Raw genomic sequence first — 6790 nt, forward strand, 5'->3', positions numbered from 1 at the left:
AAGCCCATCACAGCGCCGATGGAGATACAACATGACCCCAATAATGATGTTGCCAGATCCCGATATTCCCACAAAAAAGAGGTTGAATATCCGTTTAAGGTGTTATTTTCAACAACAACATCTTCAAACATTATAAAGGTGTATGGTTTTATTAAGGATGTTAATTCTTTCGGAACTAAAATCAAAATTCTTGTTATATTAAGTTTGTAAATAAAAATTTTGACATTTTATATTTTTCTTTGCCTATGTAAATTGTTTTGTATACACTGAGTTTTACAGGTTTCAAAAATTTCCCTGCTGTCCTAAATGAACGACATAGCCTGAGCTCAGTGTTATAGGGAAACAATTTGTCATGCTCAGATCAGAGCGTCTTATCAATTAGTTCATGGTAACAAACTGTGGGTAAAGAGTGACTTGACACTATAGTATCTGAAACCCTAAAAAATGAATATTGAAGACGATAGATACATAAAAAAAAACATTTTATGCCGATTTCAAACATAGACAGTTTATTAAGTATTTGGCTACCCATCAAAATCTATGAGACTGAGAAAATTGGCTTGGTTTTTAAAAAAAGGCACCCTAAAAAAGTCAAAATATATTAACAAAAATTTTTTTTCATGTCGTTTTTCAGAACTTCAAAATTTTTTTGTTGTCCTTAATGAATTAAATAGCATAAGCTCAAAAAAATAAAGGGATACGATTTCTCATGGTAAGATCAGCACGTTTTATTTAACAGTTTGTAGTAATAAACTGTAAATAATGAGTGAATCGGCCCAATAGTAACTGAAAATCTAAGAAAAGGATTTTGGTAAAAAATGGTACATCAAAAAAAGGTTTTTGTGCTGATTCCAAATATATAACCTTCCTTAAGTTTAATAATACCCGTCAAAATCTAAGAGCCAGAGAAAATTTTTCAAATTCTTGAAAAAGGGGGAAAACAGCCCCAAAAAGCCCAGTGATCTCACCAGAGAGCCCTATTTTTAGTGGTTTCACTAAAAGGCAAAAGTTATATTGCCCGTTTTGAGTTAGTATTAAGTTTGGAGGGTACCTAGTCCCCTCCCACAACCATTGCTCCCTAGAGACCGATCAAAATTCTGAGACAGCCATTTGATTTAGCATAGTAATAAGATCTAAAACTATACTACATAGACTAATCTGAACAAGCATTTTCGTTTGCCATGCTGTCGCTCGCTGTATAATTTTTCATTCTAACAGAAACTTGGCAGGGACAAATGTTTTCCAACCCCCTGTCCAGCTGAATGCATAATTACACACCGGTTCTAAGTAGTGTCGTTTCTAAACTTGCTCCGCTCCCTCAACCTGCTCTACTTTTTTGCAATGGCAATAAATTTCTGGATTTATAAGGAGTTAACCAGAGTAAATCAACGGTGCTAATAAGGGATGGGAGGAGAAGGGATCTTTTGTCCTTCTTCTTAGATTTCTCCTAATATTCAAAAACATTATTGTTGTATTTTGATTGAAAAACATGTTTTTTTCATTGAAATATTGTCTAATAAACAACAAACTTGAACCTAACCTATAATTTGAAATGCATTTTGCCCCTCCCCCATCTAATACATTCAGTCAATTAACGCCACTGGTACATACTGTAAAAAACTGCTGACTCGACACAGGATACAAAATACTTTTAGTGACTTTACCTTGTGCTTGGATGGCATCCTTAAATTGAAAAGAAACACCGTAAAAAAAAAAAAAAACTTTAAAAAATTTATGACTATTGGTGAAGATAAAGGGGGGAATCTTAAAAAAGAATAATAACGATAGATGGTAATAAGCTTACCTAGGCTATGGATGTCAGGTGATTGATTTTTTCAAACGATAATTTCGACAGGACCTGTGCCTGTCATCATTAGGTTCAAATTCCTGATGAGGTTGATCTCTCTGAGGTTGGCTTCAGAGAATATATATGAAAAAAGAAAGGAATTAAATGTGTTTAAAATATCAGAAATAATTTTATAAGGATTCTGAGAGTGGGTCCGGACTCCCTGGACACGAACCAACTTACTGGCATGAGTCACACCTGGCTCAGAAAGGGTTTTCAGTAATATCTGACAATGCATCATTTATTTCAATTAAAATTGACAATTCTTATGAGAATAAATATACCAAAACTGTTACGATCCTTCGTCTTAATTCAAGTACAACGTATAGATAAATCATAGTCTACTACTTTTTAATTCATAAAAACATCTCATCACATCATGTTTAATCATTGCTGCTGTTATTTAACTATGAGCGTTAACATGTAGAAGAGCCGAGCCCAAGCGAAGTGAGGACAATCAAAGTACTTCCTAATTGGGCTTTTTTCACAGACATTAAAGTCACGCTTGTACCTAAGACCAAAATTACGTACTATAGCAGTATTAATAATTCGTTGAATGTGTTTTTGGATGAATTGGCACTTGTCCGTATTATTACACACATACTGTCCACCCAGCCTAAAATATTCAAAATATTTTACTTGATTTACCTGAACTATATTTTTTTTTTTGCTGAATTTGCAGCCTGGAAGAGCTTCCTACAGTAGCTTAATAAAAACCCACAATCAATGAGAGGGGTACCAATTAAGGGAGGGGAGGGCAGGGGAGCCCTTGATCGCTATACCGTGAAAACAGGGTCGGATAAAGGGCAATTGGAACGATGGGGCTCAATCGGGCCCGAAAAAATAATTAAATGTAAATCAAATAGATTCGATGATAAAGGACAAATTTAGAATTCAAATAATCGAACAAACAATTGATAATCTTTAAAAGTAAGCCAAAAATTAAACCGTGTACCCGCAAATTGAAGCAACTGTGACGAAATCAAAATATTAGAAACAATAGTATTGAAAATAGGTGGTAGAAATAGAATATATTTATTCACTACAATAGCCGGAGCTAGCAATAGCATATCATGACAAAAATAATTTATATCTTCAAAAACACTCGCAGGAAAATTTAAACAAACATAATCAAACACATATTAATCAAACATTAAATATTAGTCGCGTCAATATTGTTGACGCGACTAATATTTAATTAAGCTTTTGAAGGGGATGTTCAGAAATGAACATCCCCTTCAAAAGCTTTCAATATTTTTACTTTAACAAGAGCTAAGAGCTCATATGGCACTTGTGACGAGGTCGGAAGAGCCGAGAGCTCATATGGTACGAGGTCGGAAGAGCCAAGAGCTCATTTGGACGAGGTCGGAAGAGCCGAGAGCTCATATGGTACGAGGTCGGAAGAGCCAAGAGCCAAGAGCTCATTTGGCACTTGTGAGAAGGTCAGAACCTAAATTTAAACTTTATAGCACAAGATCCTTCTAAATATCAAATTTCATTAAGATCTGGTCACCCTTTCGTAAGTTACAAATACCTCAATTTTCAAAATTACCTCCCCCTCCCAATTCCACCAAAGAGAGCAGATCCGGTTCAGTTATGTCAGTCACGTATCTTAGACAGGTTTCTATTCTTCCCATCCAGTTTCATCCTGATCTCACCGCTTTAAGTATTTTCTAAGATTTCCGGTCCCCCCAACTGCCCCCCCCCCAATTACGTTTGATCCGGTTGAGATTTAAAATAAGATATCAGAGTTACGAGGTCCTTCTAAATATGAAGTTTCATGAAGATCCGATCACTCCTTCGTAAGTTAAAAATACGTTATTTTTCTTATTTTTCAGAATTACCCCCCCCCCGCAATTGAGCGGATCCGTTCCAATTATGTAAATTACGTATGCAAGACTTTTGCTTATTTTTCCAACCAAGTTTCATCCCAATCCCTCCAATCTAAGCGTTTCCCATCATTTTAGGTCTCCCCACCCCAAACTTCCCCCAATGTCACCAGATCCGGTCAGGATTTAAAATAAGAGCTTTGAGCCACGATATCCTTCTAAAAATCAAATTTCATGGAGATCCAATCACCCGTTCGTAAGTCAAAAATACCTCATTTTTTCTAATTTTTCAGAATTAACCCCCCCCCCCCCAACTACCCAAAAGAGAGCGGATCCGTTCCGTTTATGTCAATCATCTATCTAGGACTTGTGTTTATTTTTCCCACCATGTTTCATCCCGATCCCTCCACTCTAAGTGTTTTCCAAGTTTTAGGTTCCCCCTCCCAACTCCCCGCCCCCATCACAAGATCTGGTCGGGATTTAAAATAAGAGCTCTAAGACACGATATCCTTCTAAACATCAAATTTCATTGAGATCCGATCACCCGTTCGCAAGTTGAAAATACCTCATTTTTCTAATTTTTAAGACTTACTCCCCCCCCCCAACTACCCCAAAGAGAACAAATAAGTTCCAATTATGTCAATCATGTATCTAGGACTTGCGCTTATTTTTCCCATCAAGTTTCATCCCGATCCCTCTACTCTAAGTGTTTTCCAAGATTTTAGGTTTCCCCCCTCCAACTCCCCCCAATGTCATCAGACCCAGTCGGGATTTAAAATAAGAGCTCTGAGACACAATATCATTCCAAACATCAAATTTCATTAAGATCCAATCACCCGCTCATAAGTTAAAAATACTTCATTTTTTCTATTTTTCCGAATTAACCGGCCCCTACTCCCCCCCCCAGATGGTCAAATCGGGAAAACGACTATTTCTAATTTAATCTGGTCCGTTCCCTGATACGCTTGCCAAATTTCATCGCCCTAGCTTACCTGGAAGTGCCTAAAGTAGCAAAACCGGGACTTTAGGTTTTCCCCCTCCAACTCCCCCCAATGTCATCAGATCCGGTCGGGATTTAAAATAAGAGCTCTAAGACACAATATCATTCCAAACATGAAATTTCATTAAGATCCAAATACCCGCTGATAAGTTAAAAATACTTCATTTTTTCTATTTTTTGCGAATTAACCGGGCCCCCACTCCCCCCCAGATGGTCAAATCGGGAAAACGACTATTTCTAATTTAATCTGGTGCGGTCCCTGATACGCTTGCCAAATTTCATCGTCCTAGCTTACCTGGAAGTGCCTAAAGTAGCAAAACCGGGACAGACAGACCGACAGACAGACAGAATTGGCGACTGCTATATGTCACTTGGTTAATACCAACTGCCATAAAAATGGTAGCCCCCTACACCTCCTAATTAATGAGGCCAAATTTAGCTATAACTTACAACCCTTCCCCGGGACCTGTGGGGGATTAAGTCATCCTCAAAGATATAGTTATTAGATTTTTCGACTATTCTGAAAAAATGGCTATCTCAAAATTTTGATTGGGTGACTTCGGGAAAAACATGAGCGTGGGAGATGTCCTATTTGCCATCCAATTCTTTGGTCACTTAAAAAGAGCCCTAAAACTTTTAATTTGCATTTGAATGAGTCCTCTTGCGATATTCTAGGACCACTGGGTCGATATGATCACCCCCTGGAAAAAAAAAAAAAACAATAAACACGCATCCGTGATCTTTGTTCTGGCATAAAATACAAATTTCCACATTTCTTTAGATAGGAGCTTGAAACCTCTACAGAAGGGTTCTGTGATACGCTTAACCTGATGGTGTTTTTCATGAAGGTTCTACGACTTTATAAAAGGGTATTTCCCCTTTTTTTCAGGCAAATTTTCTCCGGCTGGTAGCTTTTGATGGGTAAGACGAAACTTATATATTTGAAATCGGCCTTAAAATCGGATTCTTTTGATGTATCTATTGGTATCTAAATTCCGTTTTTTAGAGTTTCAGTTACTGTTAAGCCGGGTCGCTCCTTACTTGCAGATCATTACCACGAACTGTTTGATGAGGTACTTGACTGCGTAAAATCAAGTTTTCCACTTTAATTTCGAATTTGCTATCATATTCTTTTCATAGGAAACGATCAAAAATACGACAGCCTCTTAATTTCAAGTTTTAAGCCCCCTCCCCGTTGTTCTTAGGGTTAAAATGGGCATAAGGGTACGGAAAAATGGAAACCTGAATTCAGATTTGAAGTCAGCATGCTCGATTTGATACGAAACGACTATTTAACTTCCAAAATATTTAGAAAATAGTTAGCAGAACCATATAGTAATTTAGAACCAGCACTGTTTTCCTTTGAAGGATAACCCATACTCATTGACTATCTGGAAGTGGCCCCCAAAGGTTCTAATCAAATAATCTACCCTAATGTGTCCCATAAATCAAAGAAATCAAGACTTTTTCTTCTTCTATACTCACCAAAAAATTTTAGGAAGTGGTTTCCCTGGAAGTTTTCCTTAGGAAGTACGGTATTTAGAAAAAAACCTTAAAAAAAAAATTGTCCCGACAGACAGCATCAAACTATTAAACGCAGATGGATAATAAAAACTACGATTTTGCCAAAAGATCTGAAGACCATGTCCCATTGATTCTACAAATTTAGACTTTCTTCTAACTTTCCGAAATTTTTCCAGGAATTCACTCGAAATTTTAAACGCCGATAGATAAAAAAAACTAATATACTCTCATATACTGATCATCTCAATGTGCTTCTTGAAAGACTGATTTTCGTCCAATTAAACACCAGGTTCTGCATCAAAGAATCAACTAGAATCGGCCCAAGCGTGTCCTATAAATCCAAGACATTGAGTGTTTCTCTATTTTCCGGAAAACAATTCTTAGAAGTATATTCCATCAAACTACACGGTATTTGAATCTTAAGCAAATACAAATAAAATCAAATACTGCGATACGAGTACGTAATGGGTGAATTGTTAGCATGCTTAATTCATAAAGCGAAGGGTCGTTGGTTTGAATCTCGGTGGTGGCAAAGGTTATGCGTATTCCTCTGGACATCAATCTGATAGTCTACCAGTTTCAAATAGGTAC

The sequence above is a fragment of the Artemia franciscana genome, chromosome 13, assembly GCF_032884065.1.
Source record: "Artemia franciscana chromosome 13, ASM3288406v1, whole genome shotgun sequence".
In the NCBI taxonomy this organism is placed as follows: domain Eukaryota; kingdom Metazoa; phylum Arthropoda; class Branchiopoda; order Anostraca; family Artemiidae; genus Artemia; species Artemia franciscana.